Source organism: Gallus gallus, chromosome 1 (genome assembly GCF_016699485.2).
Source record: "Gallus gallus isolate bGalGal1 chromosome 1, bGalGal1.mat.broiler.GRCg7b, whole genome shotgun sequence".
Classification (NCBI taxonomy): Eukaryota; Metazoa; Chordata; class Aves; order Galliformes; family Phasianidae; genus Gallus; species Gallus gallus.
Genome location: NC_052532.1, coordinates 44,299,529 through 44,326,365, shown reverse-complemented (window position 1 = coordinate 44,326,365; position 26,837 = coordinate 44,299,529). Strand labels below are relative to the sequence as shown.

The 26,837-nt window shown below is 36.7% G+C and overlaps 1 long non-coding RNA gene across 2 annotated transcripts; it reads left to right on the top strand.

The window, feature by feature from the left end:
* The first annotated feature begins 456 nt into the window (after positions 1 to 456).
* Positions 457 to 26,837, top strand: LOC107053003. 2 transcript variants are annotated; one of them, XR_005862236.2, is made up of 3 exons: positions 457 to 855; positions 4,273 to 4,352; positions 26,549 to 26,837. It is a non-coding gene; the product is annotated as an uncharacterized LOC107053003 (long non-coding RNA). The 2 variants fall into 2 exon arrangements; XR_001465889.4 differs by lacking the exon at positions 26,549 to 26,837 and adding an exon at positions 5,728 to 6,400 and having other exon boundaries at positions 463 to 855.

Sequence of the window (26,837 nt, the reverse complement as noted above, 5' to 3'; positions counted from 1 at the left end):
ATTTTTCCATCCTTTCCTTTTATATTTTATTTTCTCTCATCGCCTGTGGGACTTAGTAGCTGTTGACAGTAAACCTTGCCTAGTTGCCTGAAAATCCTCATGAGCCCTGTCTCTCTGAACGTTTATAGCCTTTCCAGGTCTGCATTTATCTGGAAATTTCAGCATGTCTGAAACTAAAGCTATTAAAACAATTACCTGCAGTAAAAATCTTGTATTCATTCCAAGTGTAGACTTATAGTACTTTTTGTCAGTTTAGTTTTATCTAGTCAATTCCTAGAATGAGTACTATAGTTTCTAAAAGAGAGACCTATGTGTAGATGACATTTATTTATTTCCTTTTTTTGTCTTTTTTTCTTAGCAGATACTTTGAAAAGTATCTTGCTTGGGAAAGAAAGTACGGGGATTAAGTGTGCTCAGATTTTACCCACATGAGTTTAGGTGCTTGGATCGCAAGTAATTCCCAGCCTGTGAGCCACACCTGCCTCTTCCCCAGGACTACCTAACCCTGGAGCTACTTACATTTCCTAGGCAACTCTCTGCTTAGTTTGGGAATTCTGTTGGCATGTTACCTGGTTTGAGTACGCAATCTAGCAATGAGGAAAAGAGTCTATTACATTGTGTGGGCTAAATTTCCCATTTAAAATTTAATTGAACTGGTGTAAAAAGGAGATGCAGGGAAATTAGGGGAAGAATAAGGAAAAAAGTAGGTTACAGAGTTTGTATATAATTTAGGAGTTCTCAAATTGATCGGACTGGGTAAATTGCATTTTAGGATATTCGAAGCACTGTTGGAAGAAATCACACAGTTACTGTCTTTGAAAAGAGATGAAGAATGATGACATGTTTGAAGATGAGGTAAGTACAACCATACGGCATATTTTTATAAAGGAATCAAGAGACTAATAGCTGCTCGGCTTGATTTTTGTTTGAATATTTAAATAATTTACTCTTTCTGGCCTAAAGAAGAGAAAACTGGAGCTAATGGGAAAATAGGAAAGAAAAAGAAAAACAAACAAACAAACAAACAACAAAACAAAACAAAAAAAAAACCCAGACTGAACATAAAAGACAGAAAGGGATAAGTTTAAATTGTAGCAATAAATGTCAGAGTTAGACAGTAGAAGTCTTTACATGGATGGATTACAAAACACCACAACTGATGTCCAAGAATGTAATGGTTACACCTTTAGGAAAAGTTTTTAACTAATTAGATCACTAGACATCAGCAATCATAGAGGTATAGCTGATTCTGCCTTGCAGCAGAGGATTATATTAGGTAAACTCTTGGGGTCCTAATTTTATGTTACATTGTTGGACCAGAACAACTGAAGCATGAGTTCACACAGGTAGCTCTTTGCAAGTATTTTACAACTTCTTGGAAAAAAAAAAACACAATAGCATTTACTGTGAAAATTAAGCCTACTTGTCTCCTGTCTCCCATTATTTTAGGGTCGCTTCTAGGTTAGTCCAAAATAGAGCAAAGTTAGGCAAAAACTCATGTTTTGTCCCAGTGAGAATACAGCACAGGGTCAGCAGTGCTACACACTCATATCATGACAAGCATGAGAAAGAATAAATTTACCTATTGCCTTTTGCAAAGACAAAGTACCAGAAATGTATTATTGTTGCCAATGGAAACACTATTCAGGAGCATAACCGTGCAGTAACATCCCCGTGCTATCTCTGGCACAGACCAATAATTCTGGTCACTATAGTTTGCTTGACAGTTGCTGAATTTCTGCTGATGTGTTTGGCATTTGGTTGTAATTACCTATTCATCTGAATTAAAAGATTGATCACTGCAGTCAGCAACTGATACAAAACAACATAAAAGAGATACATTAATACTGGAATTTTATGTAAGCATTGTTCCAGAGGGAAAAGAACATATGCAACAGGAAAATTGAGAAGACATCTGTCACGGTAGTCAAGCCTCTATCAAGCTTGATAATGATTATGAATCCATTACCATTGATATATTGCATAAAGCTGTGGGAATAGAAAGCTTTTCACATTACACAGAGAGTAATCAACATCCAACAGAAGTAGTCCCATCACACACACACACCTGCTGCGTGCTTCACATCAGAATATGTTATTTGCAAATCTAAATGTTATTGGCATGGCAGAAGGAGACAGACAAATAATGAGATTCACTTATGAGCTATTTTATTCCTTTGCTAATGAGGTTTTCTAGTAACAAAACAAGCATTTGGTAACTTGCATATATTCCTCAGAATCAGTTGACATACATTATCTCATCAATACATTTCAAACGCAGCTGAGCAATATTTCCAAACTGTTTCTTATGAGGAAAGTCCAACTGCTTGTAATAGAAATACATGTTTTTCCTAAGGGTTTCTGGTTATATACTGTTCTTGTGCTTGTATACTATTATCAAAAAAAAAAAAAAAGAAAAAAAAAAAAAAGAAAGAAAGCAAAAGGAAGAGGCTTGTAATGATGTATGTCCTAGAAATTTGTGTCTTCAAAAGTTTTATTTCAAGTTCAGCAGAAAATGTCTTTACTTTTGAACTTTTTTTTCCCAATTTGAACTGAAATTAAAATATGTGTAAAATGAATTGGATCCCATGTTTTGAAGACTGGAAAACTACTAGAAAATGAATTCCTGCTAAGAAAAAGAACACGCAGCTCAGAATCTGCTTTTTGCTAAAATCAAATAAAACATGTATCTCAGATGGTGGATTTATGTACATGAACTGCAGTCTATGTTTTTCAAACAGTCACAAAATTTGCCAAAATATGCTCACCCTGCATGAGAATGCACACACACGCATATGCATACGCACACAGACAAGATGTTTCAGCATATACATGTATATACACACACACATGCAGATATATAAACAAAGTATGTATAGAGTATGCACACATAAACATTTTAAGTAATATCTGTATCTTATACATTTCAGCAAAAATTTAGGTACTTTTTTACTTCCAAATGATCTGACTTTTCAGTTTGTCATATATGTTACTTCCCTTAACCAAAGGAGGTGATGATTTAGTATTTTGGCCATAGGCACTTTGAACACTTGGTTCAACAAATCATCTCAGTATTACCTTTTTATTACATTTAATTCTATCACTAAAAATAAAGGAAGACATATTGAGTGGATATATATATATATATATGAAATCTAAGCATAACCTTCAGCATTTTAGCTGATAAAATAGGTGGTAAGACCTAAGTAGACTTTTCAAAACTGCTACATGCGTCTTTTACAGAGAAACACTGTGGTCAAACAGTCATCTGAGATGAAATGCTGTGCTGTAGGGAAAAAAAAAAGTGTAAAGAATAATAAATACTGAAGTAGGGAGCCAATATGACAGACAACAACAAAAGAGACATAGGAAAAAAAACACCAAAAAGCAAAAAATAAAAAAATAAAAAAATCCAACCAAAAACAATAGAAAAATGACAAACGAGAAGTTTAAACGTTTCTTTCAGACACAGCAGCAGCCTGCTCTTGGAGTGAAAATGAATATATAAACATCAGTTTTGTTGCAAATCACCGCAGTATAGCCAAGACGAGACAAAGGAAAAGCCATATAATTGTCACTGCTCTATAAAAAGATAAATGTTACGTGACACAGAAAAAGAATCCTAATTTGGTCAATATGAGGAAAGCTAGGCTAGGTTTTATTTGTTGTTTTGATGTTTTTTCTTCTTCCTATCTTTCTTCCTCTTCTTTTTCTTCTTCCTATCACATAATCTGAGATGAACAGTTGCAGCAGTTCAGGGTCTTTTCCTGTAGTCATGCTCTGAAAATGGCTACTGAGCTATACCCTTCAGATGGTGGTACGTTTGGTCTATCAATCATAAAAGTCCTTAGCTCCTGGTCTGCTCGGTGCTGCCAAAGGTAAGAGAGAAACAGATATTAAAGAAAGTTATTCAGGAAAATTAGGAAAATATTTTCCAGCCTCGTAGGCCCAGTGCAAGTCTGGAAGCATCTGCCTCAAATCAGCAGTTTTTTGGGAAATTCATTAGTGCCAGCACTGAAAGGTGAATTTAGGGTTTTTATTATTGCTCTGTTCATTTTCTACCATTTTTGATACAGTAAACACATGTTGGTTTTTGGCTGTAGTTTAGGCATCTCTTAAATCCCATCTAAGAACAGGACATTGTATCACCCAGGTTTTGTAAAGAATGGAGGGATAACAGCAGAAGCAGGCATAAAATGAGAAAGAATGAAGCTGGTAAGGAAAAGTAAAGCAGCAAAATCCTGATTGTTGTTATTGTTGTTCCTGAAACAGATGATTGGCCAGGAAAATTCTCTGCTTCTGCTGATGATTGAACAGAAATACAATGCTTCCTGAAAGGGTTGTTTTGAAAGGTATGAGTTGCACGTGAAAATGTATTTATAAAACCTCTGTAACAGATTGGAGAAATGGATTATATAATTTTGGATCTGTTTGTAACTTGATATCTAAGTCTTGGGAAAAAAGATTCTCAGGAGACTATGGTTTCAACTTCAAAGAAACAGTGGTGATTGGGAGGGTGTGCAGCAGATTTGGAGGCCAAAGAAGGCCTTCCTTTGATGGTCTCCATTACTATACAACAGGCTTACAGGAACATGCAGTATTGTGAATGCAGACATTAAGACAAAATCTGACAAGGACGCCCAGACTGTGGCTGCAGGAAGCAGAATGCACCTGGTGTAGAAGATATCACTGCAAGTACAATATGGGCAGAACTGATGCATTTGCAAGAAACAAATGAGAATGTCCTCAAACAAGATTGTCTGCCCCTCTAAGGAAGCAGAGCAAGTTTGCATATATCTTCCACACTGCCTGTAACACACCCTTCAGCAGCACGTGGCTACATGAACTTTCAGCTGAGTTTTCTTTAGCGGCAGTGTTTATTTGTGGGAAGCATTCAAAAGAGGTTGAGTAGATGGAATACAGGTTGGGTAAGAATGGGAATCTTGGAACAAATAGAATAGAGTGTTCTTTTGGAAAGGGTAGTTCTAAGTGTAACGAAGTGAACTAGTGAGAGGTTGGAATATGCTACTTCAAAACAGTTATTGTTCCAAAAGTCCATTGGCACTTGCACCTACTACAAACATGGGATACAAAGAGCTCTTTGTCCTGCTGTCCCTTGTTTACTTCACTCTACCCCATTCAGCATGATGGTGAGTTCCCCAGGCTTGCCTCACTGGAAGCACTGTGCTCTAACTACCAGACCCATGCTGAAGCATTGTGAACTGCTGCCTCTTCACAACACCAGCTCTCCCCACACTAGCTTGCGGACCCTTAAAAATCCCTCCAGAGTTTGCAAATATCCTCACAGAAACATAGGCTTATAAACAAGACTCAGTGGCAGTGGGGAAAGGGGTGTTGTGTGAGAGCCAAACTTTGGAAGCAGCAGCTCTCTTAAATCCTACCTAGTCCTGTGGGGTTCTAGCATAAAGTGCTTCCAAACTAGGCAGGTGAAATAAGTAGCAGTAAAAATCCTTGGCTATGTTTTCCTTATCTGTTGTTATTTTAGAGAGATTCAGGTGGGCTGAATTTTATGATGTGCTTCAGCCAGAAAGTGTTTCCTTGCTATTTGTTTATTTAGAAGTAGTAATTTGAGCATAGGTGATAATAAAAGATTATATTTTAAAATTTGAAACAATACTTAGTTATGAAATTCAGTAGTGAAATTCATGTAGTGTCTCTAATGGACAGTATTTGCCACACTAACAAACGTGTATTGTAATTTTGCAGTTGAATGAAATTTGATGAAATGTTGGGAAAGGATCTACCTGTTTAGACATGAGTGCACCTTTCTAACCTCAGAAGACCTGCTGTTGAATCAAAATGGATGGTATTCATATATTCATTCATGTACTGCAAAATTTGCCTGCATAAAATTGCAATGGGACAGAACAGCCAGATGATTATTCTTCAGACTCTCTTACTACAAACATCCTTGAAAACAAAGTGCTGTTCACATAAATGTTTATGGAAAGTTAATTCAATAAAAGCAAAAATGCAGGTTCTTTTCTCCAGGCTAATTTTATTTGGAGATTCTGCTGCCTTTATTACTGAGGAGTACTATAAACAGCTTGAATAATCTCAAAGAAATGAATTTGTCTATTCAACAATAAGGTTCTAATTAGTGTGAGTAACTGGGAGAGAATCTGGACCTTACAGATTTGGTGGGTAATTTTTTTCTTCACTCTGCATCCATTTTGTTCTTTTGTTGTCTCATGGATCATTTTGTTGTATTCGTAGCCGTAAACTTTTTCAACATTTATCTTAGTGATGAAACACAAACTTAGTCCAAAGTCTTTGAAGGCAGTGGAATCATTTCCATTTATTACTATGGAATTTCAATTTGTCCTAATGTGATACATGAAAATATATTAAAAACTAAAATTGCTTTTCCTTTGGAGTGGAAGGAAAAGATAGCATCTTTTCTCCTGTGTAGAAAATGCACTTTAAAAACATAGGTCAGCAAAATCAGTGGTAATTACAAACTGAATCTCATACTTTCTGGAGTATGATTTTGGCAGGAATTTAGCTGAATTTACTGTGTGTTCTACCAGTGCCTCTAAGGAGGATAGGATTATAAAGACTACAGAGGAGCCTTTATATGGTTATAGCCTTTACTTGGATCTCCTTTCATATGATGAAAGTACCATAAAACAGATTTAGAGCTTTGTTTTCTTTGTATTCCCTCCAGTTTAGATGTAGAGTAATTAACAAGAAGTATTTTTCTTGAGAGGTTCATTTCTTGAATGTGTTATCTCTAATAGATTGTCTTTTACTTAAATTGGCATTGATAAAGAAAAAGCCCTACAGATAATGTTATGAAGTATGGCCAGAGACTGATGTTTGCTTTCTCACAAAGAAGAATGTAAATGTGTACATTCACAAAGATTGATAATTATATTCATGTCATAATTACCAAGTGAACATGCCGGATCTCATTGCTGAATGCTTTTGTAGGTTTCATGATTCGCTTAGTAAAGAAGTGAGCTCTTAGAAGTATATAAATATCAGATCCAACTTGCCCATTGAGTCTTTGAAGTAATTTAAAGGTCAGGCTTTTATGCAGGCTGCTTTCTTAAAAACAATTAAGTAAAACATACAAGAGGTAAATACTCATTTTCAATGTTTGTTTCATCAGGCCTTGCAGTGCGAGATAGCTTTTTGAGCAAGCAAATTAGTGTGTGGTCTGCTATTTGAAAACTGAGTAAAATAATCCCTTGCAGAAAATCACTACAGGTTTCAATTTAAAAGAAGAAAGAACTTTTCTATGGACTTTTCAGTCCTCATTAAATTTAATAGAAAATTATAATCTCCTTTACAGTTTTAAAGGTGAATATAAAACACTGTAGCACAGACACTGATGTCTATATTCTCCAACCAAAAATTTAATTTTTACAGAACATTACTGATTCCATCCTTTTTAAAAACATTCTTAGGTTATCTGGGAATTAGTGCTCCATTATTGAATTCTATGCATAGGCAGGCAAGCTTGTTATAATAGTGTATGTTGATACATCAATCAATTTAAGGAAAATCTAATGGTACTTACAAAAAAACATTATTTTGAGCAGCAATTCTGGTACGAATTGGTTTGAAATACTGCACAAAGCTGTCTCAGAATTTATTGCTCCAGATAAATAATCAAATATTTTTGAAGGACTACCACCATCTTTAAAGCTATTGCTCTGAATTCAGAGGTTGGAACTCTGTGATTCACGCTTTGCTGAAGCTGCAGAAATTCTGCTTTCTGAAAGTCTACACAGAGAATTGTGTACAGATGGTCAGCAATTTTCTCCTGCTTTTCTCTTCCCCAGCAGATTCATCAAAAGGACACTTTTTTTTTTTTATCTTTTCGGGTTTTTTTTTTTTTTTTTTCCCTGTACGACTTTGTGGATTTCATTTTGTTTATTGTCTTGCCCATTTCTCTAACCTTTGTATTATATGGGATCTAAAGAATCTAATGTGGTGACTGAGGCTGCCAGGTATCCCATAATGCCCCTGAGAGCCGTGGGCAGGTCTCAGCTAATAGTGGCAGGTTGTTAAACTCAATTGCAACCAGTTTCCTTATGGGTTTGTAAAACTGTTGTGTTGGTTTGGGACATTGCATGCACTGCAAACTCTCCTTTGTGTCTGTCCCACTACTGTGTCTCTAATAACCATCTCCTGTGTAAACAGGGCAGAATAAACTCTTCCTGTGACTTGCTGGTCCTCTTGTGGGCTTCCCCAGACTAAGCAATGTTTTCCCTGGCACAATAAACCATCTATCTATGGAAAAAAAAAAAAAAATACTGAACATGAACAGATACCTAAGGAAGACTAAGAATAGATATCTGATATTTCTCCATAGCAGTTTTACCATCTCCAGTCAGTTAGAGACTTCCTGAGCCTACTATTTCTATATCTAGTAACTCAGAAAAATCTTTCAATTCTGATCTCTCCTTGAATTGTGTTAAAATTTTTACACTAGCAAGATCTTTTGGTAAAGAATTCAATGGAGTGCCTATCTGTTGGCTGAAGAGCCACCTCCTTTTGCCACTTTTGAACCTGGTTTCTGCTAGATCCAATTGATTGTCAGTGGTTCTTGACTGGAAGCGATGAAAACAGCCAACATTCCTCCAGTGCTACACATGTTTTGTTTGACTGTTATTTCTCCTCTAAGCCACTGCTTTCCCAAACTGAAAGATCGTCTACAATTCCCTTTTTTGGGAGCAGTCTTCTAAGGCTCTCTTCTGAGCATTTCTCAATTTCCACCTTAAACAGTGCTTCCAGTGTCAAGAAGTGCTGGATAAGATTTAAATATTTGGCTTTCATTTTTGTTTTCTTTTAAGCAAACTTTCTTATCTTTACATGGTTCTCCTTGAGGCTAAGTGCGGCTGCAGTGGATCTGTACTCTAAGAATCTTGCTGTAGCGTGGCCTGTGGTCTTCATGCCCAGTGTTACAAAGGAACAATTCCAAAACCCTATTTTTTGAATCAGATTCTGAGCATATCTTGGCATCAAGGCAAGGGTGCTACTACTTCTAAGCACTGCAGCCATCAGCTCAACGGGCAGTCACAGAGAGAAACTAAACATTTCAGCTCTGCTTCATGTTCTCTGGCAACATTTGCCCAGTTAGAATGCAGGTAATTGAAAGAATCCAAAGAAGTCATGCTTTCTGCCCTTTCTTCTTCTTTAACCTGATTTATCTCCACACATTACAGTCAATGTTGCCATCCAGATTGGGCCATCAATACTATAGACCCAGTACCATATTCTCTCTATTAAGGCCTCAGACTTCAATCCATACTGATTTTGTGTTCCATGCAGATCAATCCATATAGATTCCACTGAAGCAGCTAGGGTGTTAATTTGATTTGGCTCTAGGCTCTTCTTAGCATATAGCAATAATTTGCCACTGGCACAGTTCACTTCAGCCTTCATAGTATAGTGCCCTGTTAATTGCTTTCCCTCCACCAAATTTTCTCTGACCAGTACTTTCACTGGAAGTCACACATCCAATTGCCTTGTCTTGTACCATTTGTGTAGAGGTGGACATACCACTGTTTTGAGTTCCTTCGGGCATTTAAGTGACAATCTATTTGTCTTCCATTTCCTATTTCCTGAGTTTCTGAGTTGCCAGACGCCTAAGCTCTTCTATGTGGAAGAGAATCAGACTAAAAGCCAGTGTATTTGGGCAGCCAGCGTACTCTAATATGAACACAGCCTCTAGCAAGCAAACCTGAACCAGCATCCACCAAACTGGAGGGATCCAGGCTTCCTGCCACAAATCTAGGAGTTTGTAAAGTCTGGTAACCCTGGCAGTGATCAAAGCTCCAATTCAGTTTAAAATGTCTGACTGCACAGCCACAATTAAAATCTTCAGTTTAGCATAAAATAAGGTAAGCTAGCATTGAATAACTGACTTAAATCTGTATTGGAATCATAGAAGGAATAATTCCCCCTGAGGGAGAAGTATTTTTTGAAGACAACTAAGAAAAATTTTAAAAGGGAAAGAAGGGGAAGACTTTCCAGGGAAATCCTGGATGACAGAATAATGTTAGCAAAAGTTAAAAAGCAAATATGAATAGTTCAATAAACAGTATTTATTAGTGCCTTGAGTCTTTTTTTTTTTTTTCCTATAGCAACAGTAATGCACTGCCAATATTTGACTGCCCTCTATTAGAGAATTTCTTCACATTCTATGATAAATTCTATGAACCAGGAGCATATCATTCAAACAGAGGAACAGGGAAAGCAGGGGAATCTATATAACTTTGCATGTAGACAAGCAAGTTTTTTGTCAGTGCTACCAGACCAGGAGAAATACATTGCCAGACAAAGTGCTGTTCTCAGTGGAAGACAAAGAGGTTGCATATATCATAGCACAGCTCCTTGGAGGAGATCCAGTTTACAGAGTTTATGATATTAGGAGATATTAAGATATTTGATACAATAGAGTATATACAAAATATTATTTCCTTTGGAGAATAGTGGTACATCCAGGATTTAGTTATAAAACTAGTCAAAGTAAATGCCTACATGTAAACTAGCACTCATAGGAACTTAATTGCATCAGGAAGAAGAGCATTTATCTTTCTGCTTGGCATTCAAATGTACCTACAATGCAGCCCTGTGTAATAACTAAGCAGACAGATTAGGACCCACAGGTAGAAACCTCAAGTTCATAATCACTTTGCAATGAATATTTCAGCTGAACTTAGATGCCCTTCTGTCTGAATATGCAATTCACAATTTTGCTTGTGGAGAAGATTTTACAACTAAGAACTATTTCATATTATTAGTTTATTAAATTATTTTATTCTATGAGATAAATGTCTCCTCAACCTAGGGATTTTCTAGCCTCCAATCTTAAAAGAGTCCTCCATTCCAACTCATTGTTTTGTTGTTGACTTTTATCTACTACGGTTCCAGACTGATAATAGTTGTGAATGGGATTTCCAAGAGTGGTCAGGGTTTTCCTGGCTCTGTCCTCCATGTCGTTAGCATAACCTTTACTTCTCATTTCAGCAGGAACAATGTTAAATCAACAACAATCTTATGAAAATTATGGATTTTTGAAAATCAAAGTGTGCAATAGGAGGGACTTCCAAGATGCTGCAGGACATTCTTAGGGAGTAAAATGAACTTCTGTTTTTCTAACTGTCTTTCCTAAGAATTTAATTCCCTAGAGGCACTTTCATAGCAATAGAGCATTAATTTTCATGTGGGGGTAAATAAGCTTCATGTCACAGTAAAGGAAAGGAAAAAGGCTGAGGTCCCTGTTGAGATAAAACATATTTCATGAAAAACTGTGGGACTGCAGTCAAGCAGAAACACACATTCTGAGCTCTGCACATTGACACAGACTTACTGTCACTCATCAAGGCTTGGATAGCAGCGATTTCTTAAGTGAGAACCAAGGTCATAAATTGTGAATCAACGTAATGCCAGCTCTACTCTGGTAGCAGTACCGCAAAAGACCTATGGCAGGAATGTTATACTTAAACAAGGAGAGCAGAGAAAAGGCAAGTGTTTGCTGGAAGATGTGGCAGAGCAAATTAAACTATGCCTTCATCCCTTAGAGCAGGAATGGTAGAAATGTAGGGTATACTTTTTCCAAGAATTATGAGATGTTTTGGCTAAAGATGGGTCGTTTTAGATTTATGGAATACCATATTGGACCCATTTGCAACAAATAATATTTCAGCTGATCAGTACTCAAACTAATAGGGTTAAAAGGATTAATAGAGATGTGGCTGTCAATTATTTAAATCCATTGAATCCATGTTCACGAAGGACAGTCTGATGAAACTGTAGTCTTCATTGCTAAGAACGAATATACATGACCTTGCCATAGGTCAGGCAGGTGGAATAGAGGTTGTCCAACATCCCTTCCAGCCCTGATTTAGTTTATTCTTCACTGAAAATTTTTGCTCAGTATACACTTCAATTTACAGTGTTGCCTTTTGGCAAACAATGGTCATACAGGAATGAAGCAGATGCAATCGACTGATGTTAAACTCTTTTCTCTGACTGCTTTTCAGTTAACTGTATGGGAAATGTGAAGTTTTGTCCTCATTCTGCTGTATTTGTTTGGATTGCATATCAGAGAATCATTGAATCATAGAATCAGAATGGATTGGGTTGGAAGGAACCTTAAAGATCATCTAGTTCCAATTCCCCTGCCACAGACAGGGTTAACAACCTAGGTCAGGCTGCCCAGGCCCTCATGAAACTTGGCCATGAACAACTTCTTTGGGTAACCTGTTCCAGTGCCTTGTCACCCTCTGAGTAAAGAATTCCCCCATAACATCTAATCTAAATTTCCCCTCTTTTTTTTTTTTTTTGTTTGTTTGTTTAAAACTAATCTCCCTTATTCTATTGCTAAAGTCAGTCTGCTCCTTGTTTATAAGCTCCCTTTAAGTACTGGAAGGTTGCAATGAGATCTTCCTGAAACCTTCTCTTCTCCAGGCTGAACAAGCCCAACACCCTCAACCTTTCATCATAGGAGTGGTGCTCCAGCCCTCTGATCACCTTCACAGCCCTCCTCAAGCTCCACATCTTTCTTTCACTGGGAGCCTCAGACCTGGATGCAGTACTTCAGGTAGGGCCTCGTAAGGGGAAAATCACCTCCCTCTTCCTGCTGGCCATCCCTCTTTTGTTGCAGTCCAGAATACAGATGGCTTTCTGGGCTGCAAGTGCACACTGCTTGCTCATGTTCAGTTTTTAACCCGTCAGAACCTCCAAGTCCTTCTCTGCGGGGCTGCTCTTAATGAGTTCTCCCAGTCTGTAGACATATCTGGGATTGCCCTGACCCAAGTGCAACACCTTGCACTTTGCCGTGTTGAACCTCATTAAGTTCACATGGGCCCAATTTTCAAGCCTGTTTACATCTCCTTGGATGGTGTTCCTTCCTTTGTACCAGCTTCACAGCTCAGCTTAGCAAACCCGCTGAGGGTACACTTGATCCTGTTGGCTATGTCATTGATAAGGAATATTCCTTCATCTACCAAAGAGTTAAGCAATATATTAAATTCATTTTTCATAGAAAGAAAGAAGCTACAAAGTTATGTGCCTTATCTGGAAAAGCCTGAATTTTAAGTTTTCCTTAATCCTTAGCATATCTGATCATGACAAGCAACGAGTAGCCTAATGTGTTATTCTCTGTGTAAAGGCACATTTATATGAAAAAGACTACTCACAGGGGCTAAAATTAAATAGGTTTTTTTTGTTTGTTTGTTTGTTTTTTAAGATTTATAAATATTACTTAAGATCCCTTTGTTGTGGAAGGAATGTGTTGGGTAAAATTAAATTAAATTAGTAGAAAAAGCCCTGAAATGTGAACCCAGCCCAATGTGCACCAGCAGGTTGCTCTGGAAATATCAGTGTGATCTAGAAAGAGGACTCACTGGTTATGTGACATGCAATTTAAATCAGTGTCCTTTGAGAAGCAGAAAGTAATTACAGCAGAACAATCTTACAAAGCCTCAGTCGCTTGGAAAGCAGTTTCAGTCTCTGCTGACATTAAACAACATCACTCCTACGGAGTCCAAACTATGTTCACTATTGTTTCATTTCTTGCCAAAATTCAAATTCTATTATCCTAGCATCCCAGAGCTTGGAAGCTGTTAATGCAATAGGAAGAGAACAATAAAAGGCATGGAAACAAACAAACAAACCAACAAAAAACAACCCAAACTCTAAATATCTGTTTTGAGTTAATAAGAAAATTAGATGTGTAAGAAATGAAAACTTTTGTGAGAGAATATATCACCAAATCTCACTATACATTTTTCATATTTGTCTTTTTCATAAAAGATAATAGAGTTGCAGCACTCAATTTCAGCATTCCTCCATAATGATAACCCTCTCTACGAAAGGTGTATCAGTGATTACACAACACTTGTATTTTTTACAAAAATGAGAAAGTTTTTGTAAGCACCGTGCATCATTAGTAAGTTTTAAGGATCAGTTCCTGAAATACTTTTAAGAAGACTTTTGAAGAGTATTCCTTTACTCTTGTTTCCACCCTCTTATTGCTTACATGAACAGATTATGATGCTTCAACAGTAGATGAAGAATGTTATTTTAAAATAACTTGATTGAGTAAGTTTGTTTATTTGGAAGATAGAAAAAGAAGATGAAACCTTTAAATCCTGCTTCACATTCCATCTTTAACTTGAGATTAGACAGCTGCAGATCCAGACAATTCTTGAATAAATATTTTGAACTCCAGGGCTGAGCACAGAACCCAGACTTCCCACCCCCACCTGTATCTGTATAAAACACAAAATATGAATGCAGGAATACAAAGCTTTGACACATAAAATAACAATCAACTTCTAAAGGGAAAGGAAAAAAATACATAGGAACACTAAGAATATAACAAGATTAAAAGTCAGAACATTCTCAGATTTTACACAGAATTAGCAAAGAAAAGGTAATGTAGATCATTGGCTAAAGAATACATGCTCTTGTGAAATGCATTTTTTCCTTCAAATTATATTATCTTCAAGCAGAATACTGTGAGCATTTTAAACCATACAAGGAAAATTGAGCAGAGATTTCACAAGATCCTACATTTCATGGTGGTGGTAAATCACATGAACATAGTTCCCAGAACTATATTTATAGTGGCAGATGAAAACTACAGTAATCCTGCTTATTTAAAAGTTATTTTAAGAGCTTACACAGTTTACAGCCATAGAGGGAGCGGGGAGACACTTTCACAAAAGAAAGAGAATATCTGAGGACACCAGCCATAGAATTCAGACGCCAGTACTTGTCCAGTTCACCATGTCTTGGTCATTTATTTATAAAGCATAGGACAATTGCCTAAGACCATAAGTACAGTTACATGCAAGATAAATTATGAAAAAAAGCCATATAAAATTTCCCTTTCTACTACTTCCCTTTTGAATAGTGATGCGATCTGAAGAAATTGAGGCAAAGTCTTCACCCTGATGTTCAATCTTTATTACTATACACCTGCCTTTAACCAATCAAAGACTTCATACAAGTATTTGATATTTGATATTTCTTAGTCATACCATCTTCTAATTTGTTAAATCAAGAGTTGGTCTATTGTAAATAAAATCACCTACAGACAATAATGAAAGTTCTTCCTCACAACATAGACTTTTAACTGAATTGTATGCTGACGATAAACTGCTTAGAATTACACTAGGAAATGTATACTCCCAAACCTATAAAGTAAGTGCATGAATTCTTCCAGAGGACTATTTCTCTTTCTAGAATGGACCCATGGAAATATGGCCCATTTGATTCAGTATTGCTTTGGCTAATTATTCTATCAAAGCCAAATTTAAAACCTTCTCCTACATCCTTTAATCAAAGAAATATAATGTTCTAGAAGAGATCAAAGTTCATATGTGCAGTATTTACTGATGATGATTCTTGTGATTTATTGTAATTGAAAACTCATTAAACTGTAATACTTTTAGAAAGCATTTTACTGGCAAACACTTTACTTCTCCATGTAGTACAGCTGTTCCTTGTAAGTATGCATGAACATACATAGTTTCTATAAAGCTAATTAAGGGACATGTGGCTGTACAACCAAATTCAGCTGATCAATAGAAGCTATTGAAAGACACATGGATGGTCATCTGAAGACAGACTTGGAGATAAACTTAGCTAGATGACTGTCTTAGAAGACATGAGAATTTTGAATCAACATTTTATTTTTGTGGTGACTTGTGATTTCTAATCATCTGACTGATACTAAAAACCATGGAGCAGTGGAATCTATTTTCTCTAATTTTACTTTCATCAAATCAAAAAGGATTCGATCTGATATTCAGATAAAAATTCCTTCTGTTATTTTGACACTAGAAAGCTAAAATTCAGCCAGTGCAAACTGAAGATATCAGCAAGATTGTATGCTGCTGCCTGCTGCAGCTAAGGTTTTGATCCATCAAGTTCACAGAAGATTCACTGGGATGGCATACTTTATTGCCCTAACTTACTTTTGTTCTTTACCTGTTGAATTCCTTAAGCATAAAATTAGTATGAGATACTTCAGTATTTCATCTCAGAGCTTCACATACATGCAGTAGAGAATTACTCAGCCTTAGAAAATGTTACTATGCAGTTTTTACAAAGTTAGTTATTTGAATGATTTAAATATGAAATCTCACTCTTGTCTAGTCTAGTCACTCAACTGTCTCATTAACTCACTCAGAAAAAGGCTGGTATCTGTTTCAAAGGATAAAACCACATTGGAAAGAAAAGCATACTAAGTTACAATATCCAAAAAACAGGAAAATTGCACATTATTTCATAGGTAGTTAAATAAAACCTTAAAGCGTAAAGACTGTCTTTCCTCTGAGCACTAACTACAGCATCTCAAGAGATGCACAGAAAGAGGCAAAGACAATTTTCTCTTTTATGTGAAAGGTACAGTATCAGAAAACAACTTGGCTACCATAGCAATATGTATTTTTCAGTACAAAATCAAGGAAATTTAAATAACTTAAAACAATAACAGGAATTTTCATGTTAGTTTCCTAGGAAACTAAGTGCTGTAAACTCCTCATGTGCCAAGGAGCAACAGGGGCATCAGGTCAAAGGCTTAATTAACTTTTTATGTGAAAACAAGAAAAAAATGCAGAGATACAAATATGTCTGCTTCATAATTTTAGGAACTACGTGCAAGAAATATTTCTACCTTTTTACTCTTCCAAGTCTTTCTTGCAGCTGATCTTTACTTTGCTTCATCTTATCATTGTAAAGAAGTGAACTAAGCTGAAGAGGAGACAAACGCTCATCTTTTCATGTGATATATACCATGGTCACGAAGCTGAACGAAACAAGTCTCAGAATCATCATAAAATCATTTGAGATGAAAAGGATCTTTAAAGATCATCTAACCTAACTCCCCTGCAAGGAACAAGGGCAATTACAGGTGATCAGATTGCTCAGAGCCGCATCTAGCCTGACCTTGAATGCCTCCAGGGATGAGGCACAGACCATCTCTCTGGACAACCTGTTCCAGCACTTCACTACTCTTATCAGACAAAAACTTCTTCCTTTTATCCAGTCTAAATCTCCCCTCTATTAGTTTGAAACCATTTCCCTTGTCCTATCACAACAGATTCTGTTAGTCTGTCCCTTTCCTTCCTACAGCCCCCCTTAAGGTACTGAAAGGCTATGCTCGTGTCTCCCTGAAGGCTTCCCTTCCCCAGGTTGAACAGCCCCAGCTCTCTCAGCCTGTCCTCACAGGAGAGGTGTTCAATCCCTTGGATTATTTCTGTGGCCCTCCTCTGCACATTCTCGAACAGGTCCATGTTTCTCCTGTACTGAGAACTTTACATCTGCATGCAGTACTCAAGGTGAGGTCTCACCAGAGCAGAGCAGAGGAGCAGGATCACCTCCCTTGTCCACCTGGCCACGCTTCTTTTAAGGCAGCCCAGGATACTTCCTAGGCTGCGAGGGCACACTGCTGGCTTATGTCCAGCTTGTCATCCACCAGTACCCCTGAGTTATTTTTGGTAGGGCTGTGATCCATCCTTATATCCCCTAGCTTGTATTGATAGCAGGGGTTACCAGAACTTAGGTGCCAGACTTTGCACTTGGATTTGTTGAGCTGTATGAGGTTCAGCTGGGCACCACTGCTCAAACATATCTAGGTCTCTTTGGATGCCTTCCCATCCCCTAGGTGTGTTGAATGCATCACACAGCTTGATGGTATTCACATTCATTCTAAGGCTGCACTAGATCCCACTGTTGATGTAGTTAATGAAAATACTGGAAGCATCAGTCCCAGTAAAGATCCCTGAGGGACACCAATCATCACTGATCTCCTATTCATCACGCCGACTCCTCTTCATGCTGTCAAGACAAAATAAACCAAAAAGAACATCTAACAGACTTCACAATAACCTCTTTAAAATAAATTAAAAAATATCTTCAAAAATCCACTCACAGTGGAGGGCCTCAGAAATGATCAGTGGGCTGAAACAGTTCTGTGTAGAAAAACTGAAGTCAAGGTTGTTCAGAGAAAAAAAAAGAAAAAAGAAAAAAAAGGCTCCTGGGAGACCTTATTGTCACCTTCCAATACTTAAAGGTGGCTAACAAGAAAGAAGAGATTTTTTTTTTGCTGGGCCTCCTATTGTGACAGGACAAAGAGGTAATGGTTTTAAACAAAAGGAGGGCATATTTGTGTCAGAGTGTGGTGAGACCCTGGAAAAGGTTTTCCAGACATGCTTCATCCCTGGAAGTGTTCAGTGCCAGGTTGGATGGAGCCCTGACAGCCTGCTCTAATGTAACATGTTCCTGCCTACGGCAGGGATTTTGGAACAAGAGTATCTTTGAAGGTCCCTTCCAATCCAAACCATTCTATGATCTATAATGTAGTCCTTACAACATAACGAAAAGGGAGCAATGACACCTTTTCAGTTGACTTTTATCTTCATGGTTTTCAATCTGTCTTTTGCTGCTCTTGTTTACCTTTTGACTTTCTTTAAAACACTGAATGACAACTTCTCCAAGTATGCTGTCTTATTTGGACCTCTAAACTCAGCAGCCTTCACTGTTGTTGTTTGCTCTGTGAAATCCATCTTGACTTGCATAGGCAACAAAGTTGAACTTCTGAGTGAAATTCTGTTAAGGTTTCATCACTGAAAGAGAGTTAACATTGGTGGATCTAATCCAAATTTACATCCTCACAAATAAAATGAGAATTTGGCACCAACTCTTACTTTCTTGTTTATGAAGTATCCTTGCATTACTACAATAATTTGACAGTTTACAGTTAATAGTGGATCAATTTCACAGACAGTATAAACCCACATATAAATGTGATGCAGATAGACTGAGTCTTTGTGGTTTATATATCAACTCATAATAAATAGGGGAAAATGTTAAAAAAAAAAAAAAAGTTCCCAAACTTTAGGAATAATGCCTTTCTTATGAAGGAAATTTGCAGTGATGCCATAATATATGATTTTGAGGGTATCGTCTCTTGGCAAAGAAATACCTGTGATATCACTGTTTCTGTATCATGACTTCATTGACAGACTGGAAAAGAACAGCAGATGGTGTGCAGAAAAAAGACTTATTTAATTAATGAATATTATTAACTTCTAGCACCCCCCAAAATTACAAGTAACATTTCTGATTTGTAAATGTATTGGAATATTATTAGCTCTATCTTTAGAAGTCTTCTCCCACACAGACTTTCTATTTTAAGTCAAATTCATTATTTTGGAAAAAAGGATTGAGATGAATTTCATGTCTGAGAACACAGGGATTACTAAAACAGACCAAATGCAACACAATTTCAGTATATCCAGTTCCTGACCTACATATGGCTATTAAGCTAGCTGTTACTGGGTTTCTTTTCCCGAGATTTCAGTTCTTTTAGTAGCATATTGCTACGTCACTGTCACCACTGCTGAAACACACCAGCCACCTCCTCACTGTGCTCACATCCACTGTTTGGTCTCCAGAAACATTCAGCAAGCATTGATGAATGTCAGTGGGTGCTAGTTTTTCTGCATGGAGAAATTCAGTGACACACCTTTGCTTCATCCTCACTTCCATTTTGTCATTCTGGCCCTCTGTTGCCATCTGTTTCACAGCAACAAAATGTAATGGAATATTCGTGGGAAGATTCAGCCTCCACTGCCATACCACCAACATTCATCTCTGATGTCACGGGCAGACATAATAAAATATGAGGCATTACTTCTGGAGCAACCTACGTACATATTTTTTGGCATGATTCATCTGACTGGTTTTGGATATCTAATTCAGGGTTGAAACTTTCTAGCCATGCCTATTTCTTTCTATGTATCCTGGTAAATAGCCTACATGGCAACTGTGCTGTAGGTATCTACATTAAGCCAGAGGAATCCTTAGCCTTGATGCTTTCTCCTCCCTTTGCATAGACAAGTTGAAGTAAATAGAATTGGTTATTAAGGCGTGCTTCCAAATTCCTGGTTGGAGTTTCTGCAGAAGACTGTCACCCAATCTGCATAGCTAAAAATACTGGACAAATTAAATATTAATTATTTCTTGAGCAAGTCATCCAGTGGATACAACAAGTGACTTTACTTCTTCCTGTGAAGGTTACCTGACATTGATAAAACCAACAGCAAGAGCTTTACCTCCAGAGAAATGGTTGTATGGAACCTCAAAACTACATGCACCTCTTCTGACCTTCCTGCTCTGTCAAGTTGTGTTTCTGCTGCACTAGCCTACTGACAAAAAATAATCTTTCTTGAAATAACTTACTCCACACAGGGAATAAAACACAAAATAGCTGAATCAGAGAGATCTAAGTGATGGCAAATAAATCCTTCCTCACATCCTCATTTCACAAGCAAGTAAAACTGTAATCTATTATTATTTGCCCTATCCCAGTACTGTTGTAGTATTGGAGATTGAGACTCATAAGGATATGCCATCATATGCTATCTTCAAATGAAAATAGATCTGTCTGTGAGTTATCAACAGTCGTTAAACTCTTGCAACAGTATCTTTTCCTGGTCTAAAACAGAAATACGTACATATGAGCATTTAAAACCACCCTAGTATTTTATTTTTATTACAAATAATCAAAGAATATAGTAAAATCAAATCAATTTAATATATGAGCATTAACAAGCATAGGCATAACAAATACGTAAAAAATGTTTTAGAATTATCATTTTACTCAGGTAATTGTGCATACATACTGGTATCTTTTTGTGAATATAGTTATCTGATATCATTTTGAGTGTTTTTATTTCAGACTACCCTCGTGTATAAAGAGTAATGAAAGCTAAAGTAAATCTAGATTTAAAACTGCTTTTTTTTTTTTTTTTCTGCATAGAAATTGTTATGTACTTAATCATGCATTTGTCTCATTTGAGGCATTTCATGAGAAGGGACTATCCATGCAAATGTAATGGCACACCTGGATAAATTGTAAATACCGCCTTTTAAATCTTAAGTGCACAGTGGCAACCATACATTTCAACTCCTGCCTTTTCTTTTAATTAAGCTTTTAATCTCACTCATGCTTTGTGAAATAAGGCATGGCAACTTAAAAATATAAGGCTGGAAAAATAGAAGACAAAAAAAAAATGCAGTAGGACAAAACAGAACAGTAACTGCATCAGTGCTATTCTGAGCCTGACAATAATACAGTGAGAACTGTGGAATTGTTCCTAATCATGAATCTGTTCAAAAGAATAAATAAGTTTCAAAGCATTTAAAACAATTCATGTTTTTGATCTTGAATTGAATGAGGAGTAAAAGAAGAGTTAATTTTTTTGAAGAAATCAATAGTTTTAATCAGATCTTCTGAAAGGGAAATGTTTCAATTTCTTAAAACAAAATTCCAGAATCTAATGTTAGGAAAATGTGACTTTCTACATTCTATCAGTTTCATTGTTCTTGACTTTTTAAAATTTGGTTTTCAACTTTATCATCAAAGCAGTGAGCACCTCTCACAGCTGAGTTCCTATGCTCCCATATACTGCCACAAGCATGGTTCTTTGAAGGCCCAGCCTGTTTAATTCCAGGTTTCATTTCAATATGTAAGGGGAAAACGATATTACATACAGATCAAACTGAGCAGCACTATGGAGCAGTATTTCTTAGAGCACCAATGTTTTCTTTGACCTTTTGGGTGATATGATGTCACTACTACTCTGCAGCTTTGGCCTATTTTCTGCATAGCCTCCACCGGGATGCATTTGATGGAAATAAACATCTTACATAACAGACCGGCTGTGCACTCAGCTTTTTACTTGTCTTTTTTTTTTTCTTTTTTCTTTTCTTTCTTTCTTTTTCTTTTTCTTTCTTTTTTTTTTTTTTTTTTTTTTTTTCTGAAGGAGATTTTCCCAGCATGAATTCTGCACATACAATTAACATTTGCCAAATTTTGTCTTTAAAATCTGTTAGGGTTTATAAGACGATTAAGAGACAGAGCTGATGTGCTTCATCACCCTTCCCTTGTAATCACACAGCAAGGGGAGCAAGAAGCAGGTTAAAATCACAGTAATTCCCTTGAGAGGAGAACTAAAATAGAAGATTTTGAATGCGAGACTTCTCACTACTGGGATTATTTAAACCAAACGCTTTCAGGAAGGAACAAAAACAAGGTACAGACTACACTCACAGACAGAAAGTACCCTGATTGGACAGCTTTTGTTGTTACATTAATAATAAAGACAAGAACAGTATTACACAGAAGAATCTTTAATGCTTTCTTGTCTCGTTTCTCATATTTGTTTTGACTGAATATATAGTAGTTATTTATAAAGACATGGAATTGATAGGAAATCTTCCTGAAACAAAAAGGATGAAGATTATTATAATATGTTTAACCAAACTGAATGCAGAAATAAGTGCATATATATCAAGGAAAAAAAATAGCCAAAATATGTAGAATGATTTGGCATAACCCAAGTTAAATAAATAGGTTTTTAAAATTGAGTAATTTCGCAGAGAAAATTTTACAAAGCTGTCAGAGCTGTTTACTTTTCCAACTTATGTCACAGGCAATGCTGTCAACTTCTGCTTTCAAAATCACTGAATAGTTCAAAAATAACGCCATTTAAAACTCAGCATTTTTTGTGTTCTTGTGTTTTGTCTTCTATTTTTCCAGCCTTATATTTTTAAGTTGACATGTTAAAACACAGGCAGAATGAAAAGCTTAATTAAAAGAAAACGAGGAAGCTGAAATTTATGATTGCTATTGTGCACTTGAGGTAAAAAAAAAAAAGCTACTTCTCACATGACTTGCAATAAAAAATCACAGATTAGTCACATTGTGTTAATCTCTTCATGAGGCTCCGTAGTGTGTCCCCTCCTTTCCCTGTAATTTGCTGCTACTCTGAAGGAAGGGTCCCTCTCTCACACTACCACTAATATCCATCCCACTGATGTGAGCTATTTTCTTTTACACTTCTCTACCTTCAGCCTCCCATGCAGCATGCTGTATCAAAAACCCCAGCTCTGTAGCACTGACATCCTACAGGAAATATCCTTTAAAAATTATATAAATGAAAGGATATGAAAGCCTACCACCTTGTGCTTTTAAGAACAGTACAACAGAACTGTATCAGCAGAAGCCAAAAGAGACTCACTCATTGTCTAGAAAGACTGTTTTCAACTATGTCTACAATGGAATAAAATTCAGAAGGCCAGTCAACTTTCTGCACTGGCCAATCCATGTACAAACAGCCTTGTCATTGCTTCACAGCATGCAAGACACGATTTTGAAAATATTTTTGAGCTTACTGCTTTTATCCATAGAGCATGTTATTATGTTTAACAGGGATCTAAAATATTTCTTTTTTTTTTTTGGAGGGGGGGGGGGGGTGGAGGGGGAAGTAATACTTCCTCAACTCAATATTCTGTCTACAGTTACAGGATTTTAGGAATCATTCTTCTACTAATATCCTTCCTGCTTTAGCAAAAGGAATGCAAGGTACAGTTTAACCTCAAGTCCTCACTATGCTAGATCATGTAAATGTTTTTTCAATGACAAAATTCCTCTACTTCCTGCCTTCTTTCAATCTTTCTTTTTCTCTGTAAATCACATTATTGTGCTGGAAGCATTAGGAATCACACTCCAAAGGAAAGCTTTATCCATCTTCTGAACAGTCTCTCACTTTTTTCGGTGAATTGAGCCAAAGATTTCATAATGGAAATATGACTTAACTTGAAGGCAAGTTAGAGAGTGTAAATATTATGTGCATTTTTTATGCTTTTGATAAAGCATGGCAAGAGAAATTTAAAGTTATGTTTCAATTATTTTCTTTTTACAGAATTTATACCACGGGACAAATATCTATGAAGCAAGAGCATTTTGTGTTAATTCTTAATATGTTTCATGCTTTGGATATCAGCCATACTGCAGATCTTAATGTTGCCAGAAGATGGTAAACTAAAGACAAGTACCTCACACCAACTGAGAACATATCCTTGAACTTCAGAGCTGTTGGAGATACTTTTATTTCAAAGGAGCAGCATTAAGTGAAGGGTCCCCCTGAAAAAGTAACATTAAACTAAGTTCAGGCAAGGGAAAGAACATTTACCACCCTTCAAAATAAATGTCGTTCATGCACAGAACCTTCCCAGACTTGTAATTACATTGGTCTTACACTGAGTTTGAAGTCACAAGGAGGATGTATTCTAGTGAAGTATATATGTTAATAACATTTGTCTATAATGAGTGTCATCAGCTTTGACACACCCAATGATACCAAAGCCAGTCCACACAGAAGCTACTTTTAAGAATGTTTGATTTCCCGATGAGTGAATTTCAACAGAGAAATTCTTGAAAGACTATAAGAGAAATTTGACCAGTCCATGCTACGGGCAAACTGAGGCCACAACTTATCTCCTCTCTGAGAACTTGTAGTTCTCTCCTTCTTCTGTGTATCCATGCTCATAGTCTGGCTTTAGTTTCTCAGAATATCCTTCAGAAAGACAACAGCAGAAATAGAAGCTGCTACTGAGTCTGCAAAGTAGGGATGGGGAAGAAACACCAAAGAGTGCTGTGTATGGATTCATAACCCCTTTCAGTCATTCTCCCTCTCTTGCAAACTTTGATTTCACTTCCATCAGTGGGAGCCTTACTTTTGCAATTGAATCTCCTTGAACTTGCATTCCTTGTAAGAGTCAGAAAGAAAAGAGACAAAGTGTCAGCACTTGAGGTCGGGACCATAATTCTGGAAATACTAGTTTAGGAAGAACAAGTATGGCAACTGAGCAAGAGACTATCGCTGTCCCAGACTGCAGATGAAAAAAGATATTTAGTTCTTAAGCAAGAGGGATGATTTTTTGACGTCCATAGCTAATCAAATGGATTAATCACTTAATGAGAAAAAGTAAAGTCTTAAATGTCTTAAAGTGTTGTATAAACATAACATAATCAGAAGCCCTACATTTAAATTGCATGAACCCAGATATAAGACTGCATCTGCAGACAGTACTTTTTAAAGCTAAAGCACTATTAAAGATTTTTTAGCAAAAGTGTTTTAATTAATACCCTCAAATGAATAAATAAATAGATAGACTGATAGATGAAAACATGTGATTTGAATTTGTGAAAATGCTCTTGATTCTTCCTGAGTTTTGTTAAGAAAATACTGAGTTCTCAAAAATTTCCGTGATGACCTTTTTTTTTTCTTCCATATACACACTAAACATCAAACACTCATTTCAATAGTCTAATAAAATGTGTTGCTAGAATTGATAAAATTAGCACTAATTTTACAATGCAAAATTTCCATTCCTCCAGAAACAATGAAAATATCAATTCAGTCCCAGAACTCACGGTCAGCCTCGATCCATGGGTAAAGCCCTTCCTGATATGATGGAACTATCATATCAAGGCATTCTCCCGGCATAGCATTTTAATCCAATTTTATGCACATGTATAAAAATCACATACACAAGATATAATGTTGAAAAGGAATGGATAAACCAAACAAAAGTGTTAATAAAATATAATGCATTGTCTCTCACTTATTCAGTTACTGCTCAGGACAGGAGGAAGACACTGAGTGGATGGGAAATAGTCTCAGGTTTCAAACTTTAACAGCATTCAGTTCTGTGTGATGCTTCAAACTTAGAGATATATAAGCAGAAAGTGAAACATATTTACTGCCGTATCTTAGAGAAGAATACAGGTATCAGTGCTTAAGGTCACTATGAAATACCCTTTCTTTCCCATGTTGCCCAGTTGATAACTGTGTCAGGGACTGTGTGGGAGCTCATGTATCTCACAGGCAGTTCAGGTACAGCTCCTGTACTAGGAAATATGCTCTGTTTCTGATCAGGACCTCACAGATAAATAAAATCCCTGTCTAGGGCTTTTGATTACTATATGTACTTGCCAATGTTGTCTTAGACTCCTGCCTAACCTACTTCTAATCCATTGTGGAGTATCAGGTCACTTTAAGTCATCATCACCACCTTCAGCTTTCCCAAACATCCCTTCTTGGCTCTCCAAGGATTTAGGTGACTGATATATGGCTTTCAGTACATGAATTCATTTGGACACAGACCTTATATCAGGAAAGATATCTGCTACTGTCACAGACAGAAATTCAGCTACAGATTGATACTAGAGGCCTCTGTGGGCTTTAACTAGAGCTCTTCGGTGACCTGTGAGCCATAAATCCACTGCTGAAGATAGTGTTTTGAGTATTCTCCTCAGTAGCATGCTATGATACTAGAATACTTGAAAATATTTTGGTGGAAGGCTTAAGCTTCTTCCTGCTCCTCATTAAATTAACATTTCACTCTGGTAAAAAGGAACCACGTACTTATTGATGAGCACACCTGCACATCCCATCAGCCTAGGTCTGTGATAGGGTCTGGAAATTTTATAAAGGGTCATATTTTGAAAGGTTCCCATATTAGCTATTAGTTGATAAGTTACGTAAACTGTTACATGAAGATTGCCCAGTTAGATCTCAGACACTGAGGTAAGCTGATTTTTTCACACTGTAAGCAATCATTAAGTGATAAGAATCCCTAGGCATCATTTGGAAGGTTTTACAGATCTAAAACACATCTTTCTTTATCACATTCTGCTTGACAGGTCCAAGTGTTGCCCAAGAGTTCTGCACCACTATTCTGCACTATTTTCTGAATATACCCTCATTTCCAGAGCCTAAGAGGACTGTTCCAGATACTATGCTTGTGGCTGCTTTTTGTGGCACTTAAGCCAGAAGGATTATCCTCCTATGAAAAGAATGTTTTGGTGATGTCTGCATAACACCTCCTCCTGCCTCATCCCTTTTCCGTGATGTGAAGAGTTTTGAGTGACATGAAATTCTCACAAGACATCTTCAAAATAAATGCAAGCAGTACTCCTGACTTGTTCTCTA